General features: G+C 47.7%; 1 protein-coding gene across 3 annotated transcripts in view; it reads left to right on the plus strand.

Moving 5' to 3' along the window:
* Window positions 1-884: 884 nt before the first annotated feature.
* Window positions 885-19,435, plus strand: part of LRRK1 (leucine rich repeat kinase 1) — a 145,463-nt gene continuing 126,912 nt past the window's right edge. For all 3 annotated transcript variants that reach the window (XM_069766321.1, XM_069766322.1, XM_069766323.1), the window contains exon 1: window positions 885-1,017. The gene's annotated coding sequence lies outside the window, so the exon portion shown is untranslated. The remainder of the gene's footprint in view (window positions 1,018-19,435) is intronic.

Genomic DNA, 19,435 nt, shown 5'->3' on the forward strand with positions numbered 1-19,435 from the left:
GCTCTGGCGCCAGCACTCCAGAGCGGAGCGTGCGGCCGCATACCAACACATGGAGCCGCACGCTCCGCTCCCAAGTGCTGGCGCCAGAGATTGGTTTTCACATGCGAGACACGGACGTGTTTCTCACAAATGGAAACAAGCCCTTAGTCTGATCTGAGCGGAAAAAAAAATGAGTAGGGAATCATTGAATAAGACCCAATTTTTAAACGGAATGCACTCGTCCATTTTTCTTGCAAATGAGTATGAGCCCTATACTGATTGTGGGAACATACCCCTGGAAAAAAACTAAGTGTATGCAGAAGATTTCTAAAATCTCATCGCTTTTGCTGTTACTGTAAAAAAAAAGCAGCTTTTCATTTTGCATAAAAAGCATTACAGTAACAGCTGAATGAGATTTCTAAAATCTTTCACACTTTTTTTTTTTTTTACCTCTGGTGTACAGTCATTTTTTAGCACTTTAACCACATTGATATTGAAACGAATAGGCAGCAAAAAACGCATAAAACATCAATAATGTCAGCTGCAGCTTTCTAGCTATTAGCTTATGGTTTTCATGCAGAAAAAATCTTCATATGAACATAGAAGTTGCGTCATTCATGCAGAAACAATGCATCTTACATCCTTAATGAATATTAAACTAAGTGACTATTGGCCGCACACATTATTTATGGCGCAGGTTTCATAGAAGACGATTAGCGGCTGGAAAACCTAAATCCTCCGAGCTACTCTGTCTGCTCTGATCGTTATGTGTCGCCTGTCCTGGTACATGACACAGCTGTCACGAGTGTCGCGACTTCCATGATGTGTAGCCCCGGCGGCCGGGCAGGGAGGACTCTCCGGCTCCCGCCTCCTCATCTCTAGGAAATCGCGACACTCGCTCCTCCCAGAAGGATTGAGGAAGTAAGAAGAAGCTGTGCCCGGCGGTAATGGGGCCACATAGCCGCTAGTAGTGAGTGCCCGACCGGCTGCGGGGGAGCCCGGGGTGGACGAGAGGCCGGAGCGGAGCAGCAATGGCAGGTCAGTGCCCGGGAGACACAGTGCGGGGTCACAGACAGGTCACCGCCTCCTCTGGGGTTACACGGGGTGAGAACCTCCGGCGGATGCAGGGCGCATGGACCGTGCCGGACTGTGGCTCCAGAACTTCCGAGAACACAGTGGCTAATAAAGAAGACTGTGCCCTCTCTCCCATTTTTTTTTTATGTTAGCACACTCCCTCTCCCTTTTACCCCCCCCCCCCCCATCCTTTATTCCAGCACACTGACCCCCTCCCCTCCTTTATGGCAGCGCACTCCCCCCCCCCCCCCCCTTTATGTTGATGTGCTGCCCCCCGACTCACCTCCACATGCCAGTGCACTGCCCCCCACTCATCTCTGCATGCCAGTGCACTGTCCCCCCACTCTCACCTCCGCATGCCAGTGCACTTCTCCCCACCTTTATGCTGGTGTACTGCCCCCCCACTCTCACCTCCGCATGCCAGTGCACTGCCCCCCCACTAACTCTCACCTCCACATGCCAGTGCACTGCCCGCCACTCATCTCTGCATGCCAGTACACTGTCCCACTCACTCTCACCTCCGCATGCCAGTGCACTGTCCCCCCACTCACTCTCACCTCCACATGCCAGTGCACTGCCCGCCACTCATCTCTGCATGCCAGTACACTGTCCCACTCACTCTCACCTCCGCATGCCAGTGCACTGTCCCCCCACTCACTCTCACCTCCGCATGCCAGTGCACTGTCCCCCCACTCTCACCTCCGCATGCCAGTGCACTTCTCCCCACCTTTATGCTGGTGTACTGCCCCCCCCACTCTCACCTCCACATGCCAGTGCACTGCCCCCCCACTCACTCTCACCTCCACATGCCAGTGCACTGCCCGCCACTCATCTCTGCATGCCAGTACACTGTCCCACTCACTCTCACCTCCGCATGCCAGTGCACTGCCTCCCACTCACTCACCTCCGCATGCCAGTGCACTGCCCCCCCACTCACTCTCACCTCTGCATGCCAGTGCACTGCCCCCCCACTCACTCTCACCTCCACATGCCAGTGCACTGCCCGCCACTCATCTCTGCATGCCAGTACACTGTCCCACTCACTCTCACCTCCGCATGCCAGTGCACTGCCCCCCCACTCTCTCACCTCCGCATGCCAGTGCACTGCCCCCCCACTCACTCTCACCTCTGCATGCCAGTGCACTGTCCCCCCACTCACCTCTGCATGCCAGTGCACTGCCCCCCACTCACTCACCTCCGCATGCCAGTGCACTGCCCCCCCCACTCTCACCTCTGCATGCCAGTGCACTGTCCCCCCACTCACCTCTGCATGCCAGTGCACTGCCCCCCACTCACTCACCTCCGCATGCCAGTGCACTGCCCCCCCACTCTCACCTCTGCATGCCAGTGCACTGCCCCCTACTCACTCTCACCTCCGCATGCCAGTGCACTGCCCCCCCCCCACTCTCACCTCTGCATGCCAGTGCACTGCCCCCCACTCACCTCTGCATGCCAGTGCACTGCCCCCCCTCACTCCCATCTCCGCATGCCGGCATACTGCCACCTCCACAAGCCAGTGCATTCACCCCACTCCCCCTTCCATTATGTCAGTGCACTGCCCCTCCCCCTCCTTTTATGCAGGTGCGCTGCCCCTCCCCCCCTCTTATGCAGGTGCACTGCCCCCCCCCCCTCTACTTTTATGCTGGTGCACTTCACCTCCTTTTATGCAGGTGCGCTGCCCCTCCCCTCCTTTTATGCGGGTGTGCTGCCCCTCCTTTTATCCGGGTGCGCTGCCCCTCCTTTTATGTGGGTGCGCTTCCCCTCCTTTTATAGGAGTTCGCTTCCCCCTCCTTTTATGTGGGTGCGCTGCCCCTCCCCCTCCTTTTATGCGGGTGCGCTCCCCCCTCCTTTTATGCGGGTGCACTGCCCCTTCCCTCCTTTTATGTGGGTGCACTCCCCCTCCCCTCCTTTTATGCGGGTGTGCTGCCCCTCCTTTTATGCGGGTTCGCTCCCCCCTCCTTTTATGCCGATGCACTGCCCCTCCCTCTCCTTTTATGCCAGTGCACTGCCCCCTGCATGACTCTTAAGGTACCGTCACATTAAGCGACGCTGCAGCGATATAGGCAACGATCCCGATCGCTGCAGCGTCGCTGTTTCGTTGTTGTGTGGTCGCTGGAGAGCTGTCACACAGACGGTTCTCCAGCGACCAACGATGCCCAGGTCCCCGGGTAACCAGGGTAAACATCGGGATACTAAGAGCAGGGCCGTGCTTAGTAACCCGATGTTTACCCTGGTTACCATTGTAAATGTAAAAAAAACCAAACACTACATACATTCCGATGTCTGTCACGTCCCCCGCCGTCACCTTCCCTGCACTGTGTAAGCGCTGGCCGTAAAACAGAGCGGTGACGTCACCGCTGTGCTCTGCTTTACGGCCGGTACTGACAGTGCAGGGAAGCAGAACGCCAGGGGACGCGACAGACACCGGAATGTAAGTATGTAGTGTTTGTTTTTTTTTATTACATTTACACTGGTAACCAGGGTAAACATCGGGTTACTAAGCGCGGCCCTGCGCTTAGTAACCCGATGTTCACCCTGGTTACCAGTGAAGACATCGCTGAATCGGCGTCACACACGCCGATTCAGCGGGTGATCCAGTGACGAAATAAAGTTCTGGCCTTCTAGCTCCGACCAACGATGTCACAGCAGGATCCTGATCGCTGCTGCGTGTCAAACACAACAATATCGCTAGCCAGGACGCTGCAACGTCACGGATCGCTATCGTTATCGTTCTAAAGTCGCTCAGTGTGAAGGTACCTTTAGGCTGCCGTCACACTATCAGTATTTGGTCAGTATTTTACATCAGTATTTGTAGCCAAAACCAGGAGTGGGTGATAAATGCAGAAGTGGTGCAGATGTTTCTATTATAGTTTCCTCTATTTGTTCCACTCCTGGTTTTGGCTACAAATACTGATGTAAAATACTGACCAAATACTGCTAGAGTGACAGCAGCCTAATTGTGTACGATACCTGAGTGGAAAATAAGACGTGCCGTGTCGAGTTGGATGGCGTAATATGGATCTGTGTTATGTCACACATTGCTGCCCCAAGGGCACAGTGCGGACCCTCATGGGTGAAGAGCTGGTACTAAAACTTCCGGAGGAGAAGGAGTATATAAGACTCAAGTTGTCGTCTCTCGCCCTCAGGGGGACGCTTGTACTCCGGGGGGAGTTTTCTTATGGGTCTCAATTCACTGTGATTTTCTTTGTGCGCTGGTGGATATTTGTGACAATTTCTCATCGGTACACAGTGCTGGATTGGCACAAAGTCAAGGATGCTTGTTTTTGGGCTGTTTACATTTTTTCCAGCTTTTTAGGCTGCTCAAAAAAACAAAAAACACAGCGTGTTCCAGTTCTAGCAAAGTGGATGGGACAGAAATCTCCTGCCCACTGTGCAGCTTTTTTACTCTTGTTTAATCTGACCTGTAGTGTGGGCTTGAAATCTGCAACATGTCAATTTCTCTTGTGGATACGCTGAGTTTTATGTTCAGATTTTTCCCCATAGAAATGTATAAAATGCAGAAAATTCAGAGGTAAAAAATGAATATGTCCAATAAAGAGACAAATATCACAGTGCAAAAAAAAAAAAAAGCTATAAAAAAACAAACAAGTAACCAAATTTAGTTAATAGGTGCAGAAAACCTGCAACATCAAAACCTCAGTAAATTCTCATGGTGGTAAGGTAGCATTAGAGGAAGAAGTCGCACAAGGGTTTCCATACAACATTACAATGTTACCATGTTAGTTTTCAGCTGTGCAACAAAATCGACTTTTTATTCCACCATAGTGTTGGGAGAAACAATGTAGCGACACTTTGATCGGTGAGAAATGATGGATCAGCCCAAATACATTTGCATGATGGAAGCCACATTGTGAAGCAAAACTACAAAATGACGAGGACTGAAAAATCTAACGTAAAATGGCACAAAAGCCATAATGAATGAAGTCCAAAAATAAAAATGCTTAAAATTCAAACTTTTACTCTAAAGAAAAGATGCAAAAATGATGAATCAGGGACTTAATATTTTCGCAACATTTTTGGATATTTTTTTAAATATAGACCAGGTTACATTTACACATCCAAGTATTGCTGATTTTTTTTTTTTTTTTAATGTATCCTCAGACATCAGCTGCATGGCTGATACGCTGCGGATCACACTGCACCCACCCACCTAATAATAAGAAACAACAACATGAGCCAATACACCAGGCCGCCTTCTTCCATTGCTCCATGGTTCACTTGTGATGCTCACACAGCCATAGTAGGTACTTCCAGCAGTGGGCAGGGGTCGGAGCGGGCACCTTGACTGGTCTGTGGATACGCAGCCTCCTGCAGTAAGCTGGGATGTTCGGTGGACTGACTCCTTTCTACCAGCATGAGTCGGTTTACACAGGCTGACCGACAGAACTAAATGACTGCTGATCAGTAAATATTTGCCGATTGGCAGTCATTAAAAAGCCAGATTGTTTACACAGGCAGATTGCACTGAAGGATCTCAAACCATTCAATGCTCATAGGCTGCCATTGTTCTCTGGAGCACATCTCCTGATTACACAGGATGATAAGCTGCTGAGAATGATAATTTTTAAGCAAGCATAAATATTCTTTCACTATTATGGGAAAAACCGAAGAAAATCTGATCAAAAATACTGATTAAAATTTTTTTTTTTTTTTTGCATCAAAGAAAAATCACTGATGTCTGATTGAGGCCTGAACGATAAAATAAGAATTTGTAATAAACCTTTAGTATTACTAAATCTGCTTCTTTGCTATGCTTCGTGTTGTGCTTAGCAGGGGTCTTTTTTGCTGCTTTCACCGTCCTGCTGGAGTTTAGGTTCAGGGCGTTTGTCTATTAAGTGCAATAATGTTTTCATGTGTTTCCTTAATGAAGGAATGAATCGTGATCATATCGATTCATGCAGGCAAAGAAAAACGTAGAAAACAGAGGTTACATCAACTTTCTTACCACGAAGCGTTGCAGCTCTTGCAGTATAACATGCAAATGGTTTCCATCAGTGAGGCGTAAATGTAACAAACAACGGAGTATGTGGGTGGTGAACAGAGGAGGCACAGACCAGAACAGACTCCTGCTCATTTTTAGGCTGCCGTCACACTATCAGTATTTGGTCAGTATTCTACATCAGTATTTGTAGCCAAAACCAGGAGTGGGTGATAAATGCAGAAGTGGTGCATATGTTTCTATTATACTTTTCCTCTATTTGTTCCACTCCTGGTTTTGGCTTACAAATACTGATGTAAAATACTGACCAAATACTGCTAGTGTGACGGCAGCCTTAGGCTACTGGTTTTATGGGGACCCAGTCAGCTGTATTTTTTTCTCCTGGTGCCAGGTGTACTTGCCAACACTAAGACACAGTACTAATGCACTACAGGATGCAGCAGCCCTCATGATTAAGGCTGGCGTCACACTGGCGCTTTAAACGGCCGAGTGCAATGCGATAAAAAATCGCATTGCACTCGGACCAATGATAAGTTATGGGGCAGCTCCCAGCAGCCGACTTTTCCAGGTCGTCCCTCATGACAGCACCACAGGAGGTTGCTCTTCATATCCTTGATAGGGACAGGAACACAGAAGAGGTTAAATAGCCCCTCCCCACCTCCACCCCTCAGTGTTTTTCCTGTCCCTATCAGGGACAGATGCAGGAGAGAGATCTCCAGAAGATTAGATTTTTCTTTTTACCTGATCCGAGGTCAGGTCTTGGTAGAGCAGGAGCTCGTGAGGGCGGTCCCATCCTCCTGGAGGGGGCTCTGGCCGCGAGAGTCTGGCGACTCCTGAAGTCGCAGGATACCGATGGAGGTCCCTCCGCGACTAGGTCGAGCTGTCTGCTCCCATGCGCTGCCTCATCCCCTCACCAAAGGGGGCGCGGAGGCAGCAGCTGCGGCGGCGGTGTCCGGCGCTCCCTCAGGCTCCACGTGCGGCCGGTGCTGGCGTCGCTCCCCTAACTTCCGGTCCGGCGCTCCAGTCAGAGGTGACGACTTCCGGGGGGCGTGGCCGGATTCCGGGGGTCGGCGGCGCCGATTGTTTCCGGGGCGCCTGGGAGCTGCAGGGGGAGATCAGAGCGCAATGTCTGAAGATTATGCGCCGGAATCCAGGTCCCAGGCTGGTCAGTGTGCGTTCCAGATGATGCATGCGCAGTACAGCTGGGAACCTGAAATCACCGTGGAGGCCAGCAGCTGAGCTCGGAAGGAGGACGAATCAGATGTCTTGAAGCTGGGTAAGATTGACTACTTAATGACTGACATCTGACAGCACACTTGACCCAGTAACATGGAAGGTGCTACTCGCCCAGACGTCCAATCCTTAGAGCCGCACACAGACCATGTGAGTAGTACGTGGTACGGGATGCATTACAAAACGTTAGTTCTGTACCTACAGGGATCTCCTTTACATTTCAAGATAAGGACATTCCCGAGAGGTCAACTACTAAAAAAAGGAGTATTAGATGCCCATTGTGCACCACCAAACTCCCAGAGGGCTATAAAAAGAAATTATGCGAAAAATGCATCGCTAAACTTCTTAAAGACGAACAGCCTTCGCTGTTAGATAATATTAAATCTATGATTAGAGACGAAGTCCAAGCTACGGTGTCTACAATGGTGCCACCCCAATCTCCGCGGCCTAAAAGGCCTAGATGGGATATGGATGTGAGTTCCGAGGAAGGAGAGGTCTCAGGTTATTCCGATCCGGGCTCGGATGAAGAGGACAATACATTAACTGTGCTTCCGGAAGAACGGAAGAAATACTTGTTCTCATCCGAAAATACGGATATACTGCTAAAAGCAGTAAGAAGCATTACCATTTGGTCTCTCCTCTGCCCCAAGGATAATTACGAAGCTCATGACGGAGGTCATGGCCTACTTAAGAGAAAAGGAAGTTCTCATCGCACCATATCTGGACGATCTGTTGCTGATCGCAGATTCATCCCAACAGATGTAAGAATCCTTAGAAATTACCACGTCACTCCTGAAACGTCTGGGGTGGGTAATAAATGCAAAAAAATCGAGTCTCGAACCAGAGACGCAGAAGATATTTCTAGGGGTACTACTAAATTCCGAACTAGAATACTCCTTCCTACCAGACCAAAAACAACGGTCAATAAAAAAAGAACTTCAATCAATAAAAAAAACGGAAATACATTTCCATCAGGAAAGCTATGAGGATTCTAGGTCTGATGACCTCATGCATTCCCAGTGTACAGTGGAGCCAGTTTCACTCCAGAACGCTTCAAAGGGAAGTTCTTTCAGTATGGAACGGAAGAAAAGATTCATTAGACAACAGGATGTGGTTACCCAGCGAGGTAAAGCAGTCCCTCTCATGGTGGATCGACATAAAAAACCTCAAAAGAGGAAAACCATGGAAAATGTCTCCATGCATAAACATAACCACCGATGCAAGCTCAAGGGGCTGGGGAGCCCACATAGAAGGTCGATACCTTCAGGGGACATGGTCACCATCGATACGCGACAGTTCCTCCAATTACAGGGAACTCAGGGCGGTCTGGGAAGCACTAAAGAGGTGCCAACACGAGATTCAGGGACACCACATCCGAATCTTCTCAGACAACTCGACCACAGTAGCTTTCCTCCTACATCAGGGAGGACCAAGGCACCGTCCACTTCAAACACTAGCAGAAAAAATATTCTCCTGGGCGGAAGTTACCGTGAAGTCCATCACAGCAGTACATCTAAAAGGTTCACAGAACCAAATAGCGGACTTTCTCAGCAGAGAGAAGGTACAGCCGTCAGAATGGTCTCTAAACGAAGAAATCTTTACTCAGTTAATTCAACAGTGGGGCACCCCACAAATAGATTTATTCGCCTCAAGGGGCAATACAAAAACGAAAGAATTATTTTCGTTAAATCCAAGAGACAATCCAACTGGCATAGATGCCTTGGCTCAACATTGGGACATGGAACTTGCATACGCGTTCCCTCCACTAGCCCTAATTCCCAGAGTTTTGAGGAAAATTCAGGAAAGTCTAGCCGTAGTAATCCTAATAGTGCCATATTGACCCAAGAGGAGCTGGTTTCCTCTGCTGAAGTGGATGGCGGTGGAAGACCCAGTGTTACTACCACTGAGACGGGATCTTCTAATACAGGGACCATTGGTCCATCAAAATCTAAAGATGCTACAACTCTCAGCGTGGATCTTGAAAGGGAGATCTTGAGATCAAAGGGACTGTCTGAGTCAGTTATCTCAACCATGAAAAAAAGTAGAAAGCCGGTGACCTCGGCTATATACCAGAAAATTTGGAAGAAATATTGTGCGCAGACCAATACTCCAATATCCGTTCTCCAACAACCAGATATTCCTCAAATACTAAATTTTCTCCAAACAGGTTTTGATATGGGCTTGAGACCTAGTACGCTAAAGTTACAAATCTCAGCTTTAACTGCCTTTTATGATTATCCACTAGCGAATCATCCCTGGATAATGAGATACATCAAAGCTACACAACGTCTTGGACCAACAATACGAAGCTCAGTACCCTCATGGAACCTCACTTTGGTACTAAATGAGCTACGAAAAGCTCCATACGAGCCACTTGATCAGGCAGACCTAAAGTCTGTGACATTCAAGACTGTTTTCCTTGTCGCAATAACGTCAGCAAGACGAATAGGCAAAATTCAAGCCCTGTCCATAACAGATCCATACTTAAAGATACAGGAAGATTGCATCGTTTTAAAGTTGGATCCCTCATTCCTTCCAAAAGTTGTGACGGACTTTCACAGAAACCAGGAAATAGTTTTACCTACATTCTGTCAGAATTACAATAATGAAAAAGAGCGTTCTCTTCATTCCCTGGATGTTAAGAGAACAGTATTGCAGTATCTAAAGCTTACAGACAGCTGGAGAATTGACTCTAACCTCTTTATCCAGATGTCTGGGAAGAATAGAGGCAAAAAAGCCTCAAAAGCGACTCTGGCCAGATGGATCAAATCTACCATTTGCGCTGCGTATACTTCAGCCGGTGAATCTCCTCCAGATCACCTAAAAGCCCACTCACTGAGAGCAGTATCTGCTTCATGGGCAGAGAGTGCGGGTGCATCCATGGACCAAATTTGCCGGGCGGCAACTTGGTCTAGCTCAAATACCGTTTGCAAGCACTACAAGCTGGACGTTCTTTCAAAGCAACAGACTAGCTTTGGGAGAAAAGTCCTCCAAGCCGTAATCCCGCCCTAATAGGAGTTATTTGGTATTTCTCCTGTGGTGCTGTCATGAGGGACGACCTGGAAACTAGGAGTTAGTCATACCAGTAACGGTATTTCCAGGAGTCCATCATGACAGCACCCATGATTTGCCCTCCCTTGAACTACTGTCTAAGGTGTGATATGAACATGTATAGAGAGGAAGTTCAATAAAATTGTGTTGTATCCATCCTGATGTGGTACTTTGTAAAATCACTGAGGGGTGGAGGTGGGGAGGGGCTATTTAACCTCTTCTGTGTTCCTGTCCCTATCAAGGATATGAAGAGCAACCTCCTGTGGTGCTGTCATGATGGACTCCTGGAAATACCGTTACCGGTATGACTAACTCCTAGTTTTGTCAGCCGTTTTCCTCGGTCCGAGACAATTGCAGCATGCTGCGATTGTCTCGGACCGAGGAAAACTCTCGGCTCACTCGCACCCATATAAGCCTATGGGTGCGAGTGAGACAGCGCACACCACTCAGATATCATCCGAGTGATGTGCGCTATAAGCGGACCCCAGCAATGGAGGAGATGGAGAAATTCATTTTATGGGGGCCAGAAAAATACGGATTACACACGGACCAGCAGTGTGACATGCGAGAAATACGCAGCGCTGTTAGAGAGAAAAGCCGGCAATTCAGTGCGGTGTACTGTAAAATCACACTGACAGCTTACAATAGAATAGGTAGAATAAATGTGTACACATAGAATAGGTATGTGTGTGTGTGTATATATATATATATAATCTATCTAATATATAATTGCCTAGAATACTACTTCCTGCAATTTGTGCCAACTTCCGTGGCTATGTCCGGAGCTAATGTCCGGAGCTAATGTCCGGAGCTAATGTCCGGAGATAAGTGACGTCAACAGTGTCTGATTGGTTGCCGCCTGCTGCGGGCGACCAATCAGAAACGTGCCGTACTGTGACACACTCCGCCCGCCATTTTGGTGTGATTTTTGAATTTTTACCTCACAGCAAGTTTCTACTGCGTGGAGGCGGGCCCAGTGGCGTTGCTCTTCAAGCTCCTGCCGAATTTCGTCAAAAAAATGATAATACCATTTACCAAAACTATATATATTTAGTTGTGAAGTGGTTCAGTGACATTTTCACAACAATTTTGAACTTTTGTTTGGTGTTTTCTCCATTCATGTGTTTCCTTAATGAAGGAATGAATCGTGATCATATCGATTCATGCAGGCAAAGAAAAACGTAGAAAACAGAGGTTACATCAACTTTCTTACCACGAAGCGTTGCAGCTCTTGCAGTATAACATGCAAATGGTTTCCATTAGTGAGGCGTAAATGTAACAAACAACGGAGTATGTGGGTGGTGAACAGAGGAGGCACAGACCAGAACAGACTCCTGCTCATTTTTAGGCTGCCGTCACACTATCAGTATTTGGTCAGTATTCTACATCAGTATTTGTAGCCAAAACCAGGAGTGGGTGATAAATGCAGAAGTGGTGCATATGTTTCTATTATACTTTTCCTCTATTTGTTCCACTCCTGGTTTTGGCTTACAAATACTGAGGTAAAATACTGACCAAATACTGCTAGTGTGACGGCAGCCTTAGGCTACTGGTTTTATGGGGACCCAGTCAGCTGTATTTTTTTCTCCTGGTGCCAGGTGTACTTGCCAACACTAAGACACAGTACTAATGCACTACAGGATGCAGCAGCCCTCATGATTAAGGCTGGCGTCACACTGGCGCTTTAAACGGCCGAGTGCAATGCGATAAAAAATCGCATTGCACTCGGACCAATGATAAGTTATGGGGCAGCTCCCAGCAGCCGACTTTTCCAGGTCGTCCCTCATGACAGCACCACAGGAGGTTGCTCTTCATATCCTTGATAGGGACAGGAACACAGAAGAGGTTAAATAGCCCCTCCCCACCTCCACCCCTCAGTGTTTTTCCTGTCCCTATCAGGGACAGATGCAGGAGAGAGATCTCCAGAAGATTAGATTTTTCTTTTTACCTGATCCGAGGTCAGGTCTTGGTAGAGCAGGAGCTCGTGAGGGCGGTCCCATCCTCCTGGAGGGGGCTCTGGCCGCGAGAGTCTGGCGACTCCTGAAGTCGCAGGATACCGATGGAGGTCCCTCCGCGACTAGGTCGAGCTGTCTGCTCCCATGCGCTGCCTCATCCCCTCACCAAAGGGGGCGCGGAGGCAGCAGCTGCGGCGGCGGTGTCCGGCGCTCCCTCAGGCTCCACGTGCGGCCGGTGCTGGCGTCGCTCCCCTAACTTCCGGTCCGGCGCTCCAGTCAGAGGTGACGACTTCCGGGGGGCGTGGCCGGATTCCGGGGGTCGGCGGCGCCGATTGTTTCCGGGGCGCCTGGGAGCTGCAGGGGGAGATCAGAGCGCAATGTCTGAAGATTATGCGCCGGAATCCAGGTCCCAGGCTGGTCAGTGTGCGTTCCAGATGACGCATGCGCAGTACAGCTGGGAACCTGAAATCACCGTGGAGGCCAGCAGCTGAGCTCGGAAGGAGGACGAATCAGATGTCTTGAAGCTGGGTAAGATTGACTACTTAATGACTGACATCTGACAGCACACTTGACCCAGTAACATGGAAGGTGCTACTCGCCCAGACGTCCAATCCTTAGAGCCGCACACAGACCATGTGAGTAGTACGTGGTACGGGATGCATTACAAAACGTTAGTTCTGTACCTACAGGGATCTCCTTTACATTTCAAGATAAGGACATTCCCGAGAGGTCAACTACTAAAAAAAGGAGTATTAGATGCCCATTGTGCACCACCAAACTCCCAGAGGGCTATAAAAAGAAATTATGCGAAAAATGCATCGCTAAACTTCTTAAAGACGAACAGCCTTCGCTGTTAGATAATATTAAATCTATGATTAGAGACGAAGTCCAAGCTACGGTGTCTACAATGGTGCCACCCCAATCTCCGCGGCCTAAAAGGCCTAGATGGGATATGGATGTGAGTTCCGAGGAAGGAGAGGTCTCAGGTTATTCCGATCCGGGCTCGGATGAAGAGGACAATACATTAACTGTGCTTCCGGAAGAACGGAAGAAATACTTGTTCTCATCCGAAAATACGGATATACTGCTAAAAGCAGTAAGAAGCATTACCATTTGGTCTCTCCTCTGCCCCAAGGATAATTACGAAGCTCATGACGGAGGTCATGGCCTACTTAAGAGAAAAGGAAGTTCTCATCGCACCATATCTGGACGATCTGTTGCTGATCGCAGATTCATCCCAACAGATGTAAGAATCCTTAGAAATTACCACGTCACTCCTGAAACGTCTGGGGTGGGTAATAAATGCAAAAAAATCGAGTCTCGAACCAGAGACGCAGAAGATATTTCTAGGGGTACTACTAAATTCCGAACTAGAATACTCCTTCCTACCAGACCAAAAACAACGGTCAATAAAAAAAGAACTTCAATCAATAAAAAAAACGGAAATACATTTCCATCAGGAAAGCTATGAGGATTCTAGGTCTGATGACCTCATGCATTCCCAGTGTACAGTGGAGCCAGTTTCACTCCAGAACGCTTCAAAGGGAAGTTCTTTCAGTATGGAACGGAAGAAAAGATTCATTAGACAACAGGATGTGGTTACCCAGCGAGGTAAAGCAGTCCCTCTCATGGTGGATCGACATAAAAAACCTCAAAAGAGGAAAACCATGGAAAATGTCTCCATGCATAAACATAACCACCGATGCAAGCTCAAGGGGCTGGGGAGCCCACATAGAAGGTCGATACCTTCAGGGGACATGGTCACCATCGATACGCGACAGTTCCTCCAATTACAGGGAACTCAGGGCGGTCTGGGAAGCACTAAAGAGGTGCCAACACGAGATTCAGGGACACCACATCCGAATCTTCTCAGACAACTCGACCACAGTAGCTTTCCTCCTACATCAGGGAGGACCAAGGCACCGTCCACTTCAAACACTAGCAGAAAAAATATTCTCCTGGGCGGAAGTTACCGTGAAGTCCATCACAGCAGTACATCTAAAAGGTTCACAGAACCAAATAGCGGACTTTCTCAGCAGAGAGAAGGTACAGCCGTCAGAATGGTCTCTAAACGAAGAAATCTTTACTCAGTTAATTCAACAGTGGGGCACCCCACAAATAGATTTATTCGCCTCAAGGGGCAATACAAAAACGAAAGAATTATTTTCGTTAAATCCAAGAGACAATCCAACTGGCATAGATGCCTTGGCTCAACATTGGGACATGGAACTTGCATACGCGTTCCCTCCACTAGCCCTAATTCCCAGAGTTTTGAGGAAAATTCAGGAAAGTCTAGCCGTAGTAATCCTAATAGTGCCATATTGACCCAAGAGGAGCTGGTTTCCTCTGCTGAAGTGGATGGCGGTGGAAGACCCAGTGTTACTACCACTGAGACGGGATCTTCTAATACAGGGACCATTGGTCCATCAAAATCTAAAGATGCTACAACTCTCAGCGTGGATCTTGAAAGGGAGATCTTGAGATCAAAGGGACTGTCTGAGTCAGTTATCTCAACCATGAAAAAAAGTAGAAAGCCGGTGACCTCGGCTATATACCAGAAAATTTGGAAGAAATATTGTGCGCAGACCAATACTCCAATATCCGTTCTCCAACAACCAGATATTCCTCAAATACTAAATTTTCTCCAAACAGGTTTTGATATGGGCTTGAGACCTAGTACGCTAAAGTTACAAATCTCAGCTTTAACTGCCTTTTATGATTATCCACTAGCGAATCATCCCTGGATAATGAGATACATCAAAGCTACACAACGTCTTGGACCAACAATACGAAGCTCAGTACCCTCATGGAACCTCACTTTGGTACTAAATGAGCTACGAAAAGCTCCATACGAGCCACTTGATCAGGCAGACCTAAAGTCTGTGACATTCAAGACTGTTTTCCTTGTCGCAATAACGTCAGCAAGACGAATAGGCAAAATTCAAGCCCTGTCCATAACAGATCCATACTTAAAGATACAGGAAGATTGCATCGTTTTAAAGTTGGATCCCTCATTCCTTCCAAAAGTTGTGACGGACTTTCACAGAAACCAGGAAATAGTTTTACCTACATTCTGTCAGAATTACAATAATGAAAAAGAGCGTTCTCTTCATTCCCTGGATGTTAAGAGAACAGTATTGCAGTATCTAAAGCTTACAGACAGCTGGAGAATTGACTCTAACCTCTTTATCCAGATGTCTGGGAAGAATAGAGGCAAAAAAGCCTCAAAAGCGACTCTGGCCAGATGGATCAAATCTACCATTTGCGCTGCGTATACTTCAGCCGGTGAATCTCCTCCAGATCACCTAAAAGCCCACTCACTGAGAGCAGTATCTGCTTCATGGGCAGAGAGTGCGGGTGCATCCATGGACCAAATTTGCCGGGCGGCAACTTGGTCTAGCTCAAATACCGTTTGCAAGCACTACAAGCTGGACGTTCTTTCAAAGCAACAGACTAGCTTTGGGAGAAAAGTCCTCCAAGCCGTAATCCCGCCCTAATAGGAGTTATTTGGTATTTCTCCTGTGGTGCTGTCATGAGGGACGACCTGGAAACTAGGAGTTAGTCATACCAGTAACGGTATTTCCAGGAGTCCATCATGACAGCACCCATGATTTGCCCTCCCTTGAACTACTGTCTAAGGTGTGATATGAACATGTATAGAGAGGAAGTTCAATAAAATTGTGTTGTATCCATCCTGATGTGGTACTTTGTAAAATCACTGAGGGGTGGAGGTGGGGAGGGGCTATTTAACCTCTTCTGTGTTCCTGTCCCTATCAAGGATATGAAGAGCAACCTCCTGTGGTGCTGTCATGATGGACTCCTGGAAATACCGTTACCGGTATGACTAACTCCTAGTTTTGTCAGCCGTTTTCCTCGGTCCGAGACAATTGCAGCATGCTGCGATTGTCTCGGACCGAGGAAAACTCTCGGCTCACTCGCACCCATATAAGCCTATGGGTGTGAGTGAGACAGCGCACACCACTCAGATATCATCCGAGTGATGTGCGCTATAAGCGGACCCCAGCAATGGAGGAGATGGAGAAATTCATTTCTCCACCTCCTCTGCAGCTGTGCTCCGATCCTCCCTGTGCGAGAGAATCGGAGCAGACGCATGACACTCGGCTCCTGCTCTGCTGCGAGCAGGAGCCGAGTGTCATTAGCATATCGCATCCGATGATCTCGCATCCGATGCAATACGCCAGTGTGACGCCGGCCTAAAGGTACCTTCACACTAAACGACGCTGCAGCGATCCAGACAACGACCCGGATCGCTGCAGCGTCGCTGTTTGGTCGCTGGAGAGCTGTCACACAGACAGCTCTCCAGCGACCAACGATGCCGGTAACCAGGGTAAACATCGGGTTACTAAGCGCAGGGCCGCACTTAGTAACCCGATGTTTACCCTGGTTACCATCCTAAAAGTAAAAAAAACAAACGCTTCATACTTACCTTCCGCTGTCTGTCCCCGGCGCTCTGCTTCTCTGTACTGGCTGTGAGCACAGCGGCCGGAAAGCAGAGCGGTGACGTCTCCGCTGTGCTTTCCGGCTGGCCGGCGCTCAGCCAGTGCAGGAAAGCACAGCGCCGGAGGACAGAGAGCGGAAGGTAAGTATGAAGTGTTTGGTTTTTTTACTTTTAGGATGGTAACCCGATGTTTACCCTGGTTACCAGCGAAGACATCGCTGAATCGGTGTCACACACGCCGATTCAGCGATGTCAGTGGGAGAGCCAGCGACGAAATAAAGTTCTGGCCTTCTAGCCCCGACCAACGACATCACAGCAGGATTCTGATCGCTGCTGCGTGTCAAACTGAACGATATCGCTAGCCAGGACGCTGCAACGTCACGGATCGCTAGCGATATCGTTTAGTGTGAAGGTACCTTAAGGCATAAAGTGTGCAACAAAGGGGATGAAGATTTATGTGTGAGGTGTTGGTAAATCTGGCTGTTTTTTATTTTCTGTGATGTTTTTGTATTTTAGATCACTTTCGGGGGGAGTTGCTTTGAATTTTAGTACATTAAACTTTGATATTGTCTATGGTTATAAATCAAATGAGAGAAGCTCCGAAAAAGACAGATAAGAGAGTCTCAAACCCCCATCAGACTGGCACACGGGGCTTACTGAGGGATTCTCAGCTCACTCTGCAGCCAGCAAGAGTGCAACAAATTGGTTACAGAAAGCTAATGGTGCAAGATTTATCATGAAAGCAAAGTGCAAAAATGATTTTGGCCCTAACTACATGCATCATTCTTTCTAAACCACCTATCGTGCTTTTGTACTTTAATTTTTTTATTTCACTGTTGGATTGGCATCACTAATGTAAGTAAGTTCCCTGCACGAAGTAAAATACTCACCAGCCACCATCTTTTGCTTTTCTTCACGGTCGGTCACTCTGCTGGATCTCTCCATTGTTTGCTTGATGAGCCGGAAGTCTCTCCTCAGTCTAAGGCCGGCGTCACACTACCGTGTTTTACGGACGTAAGGGGTGCTGAAAATACGGATTGCATATGGTACAATGCTTCTCTATGCCCCTGCTCCTATCAGCCGTATTTTACTGATCCGTATTATACGGTCTTCTACGGCCGTAGAAAATCGCAGCATGCTGCGTTTGTCACCGTATTGCGCAAAAAATCCGCCAATGAAAGTCTATGGGGGCCAGAAAAATACGGATTACACACGGACCAGCAGTGTGACATGCGAGAAATACGCAGCGCTGTTAGAGAGAAAAGCCGGCAATTCAGTGCGGTGTACTGTAAAATCACACTGACAGCTTACAATAGAATAGGTAGAATAAATGTGTACACATAGAATAGGTATGTGTGTGTGTGTATATATATATATATATAATCTATCTAATATATAATTGCCTAGAATACTACTTCCTGCAATTTGTGCCAACTTCCGTGGCTATGTCCGGAGCTAATGTCCGGAGCTAATGTCCGGAGCTAATGTCCGGAGCTAATGTCCGGAGATAAGTGACGTCAACAGTGTCTGATTGGTTGCCGCCTGCTGCGGGCGACCAATCAGAAACGTGCCGTACTGTGACACACTCCGCCCGCCATTTTGGTGTGATTTTTGAATTTTTACCTCACAGCAAGTTTCTACTGCGTGGAGGCGGGCCCAGTGGCGTTGCTCTTCAAGCTCCTGCCGAATTTCGTCAAAAAAATGATAATACCATTTACCAAAACTATATATATTTAGTTGTGAAGTGGTTCAGTGACATTTTCACAACAATTTTGAACTTTTGTTTGGTGTTTTCTCCATATACTGCCTATTATTTTTGTTCTTTCTTACTATTATTTATTAATTGTATTATTCTTACATTTGAATAAATAAAGTATATATGGATTCTAGACTCCCGATTCTTTAGAATCGGGCTGCCATCTAGTATATATATAAAGCTGAATGTGTGTGTGTGTGTGTGTATGTATGTCCGGGATTGGCATCTGCACCGTCGCAGCTACAGCCACAAAATTTTGCACAGTCACACGTCTGGACCCCAAGAGCGTCATAGGCTATGTTGTGAGGTGAAATTTTAACCCCGCGCTTTCCAATTTACCAAACAATTTTGCCCCTATCTACATAATGGGAAAAAATGAAAGGAAAAGTGTAGGAGGCAAATTGACAGCTGCCAGATGTGAACAAGGGGGACTTAAAGAATGAGAGCGATGGCGCCAAAGAGTATATACCATACAGTTGCTAAGGTGGGGCCCCGACATGGGATACTCACCACACACGGGGATATGAACACACACACAAAATGCGCCACACACTACCACGTGCTTGAACACATATTACCCTCAGCACACATTTCACCACAAATACACCAACCTCGCCAGATAAAAGTCAAAACACAAAAGTCGCTACTCAAAACTCGCCACGCGCAGAACTCGCCACATGCAAAAACTAGGCTCTTGCAAAACTCGCCACAAGTGCAAAACTCACCTCATGGAAAATTCGCCACACGCAAAACTTGCACACGCGGAAAAATTGCCACATGCACAAAAGTTGCAACACATGCAAAAGTTGCCTCACACAAAACTTGCACATACTCAAAAGGCACCACACATAAAACTAACCACGCGCAAAACTCGCCATGCGCAAAACTTGCTGCACACAACTTGCTACACTAACCTGTCATATGCAACTCGACACACAAAAAGTTGCTACACGCATGTTGCCACACAA

Source organism: Ranitomeya imitator, chromosome 4 (genome assembly GCF_032444005.1).
Source record: "Ranitomeya imitator isolate aRanImi1 chromosome 4, aRanImi1.pri, whole genome shotgun sequence".
In the NCBI taxonomy this organism is placed as follows: domain Eukaryota; kingdom Metazoa; phylum Chordata; class Amphibia; order Anura; family Dendrobatidae; genus Ranitomeya; species Ranitomeya imitator.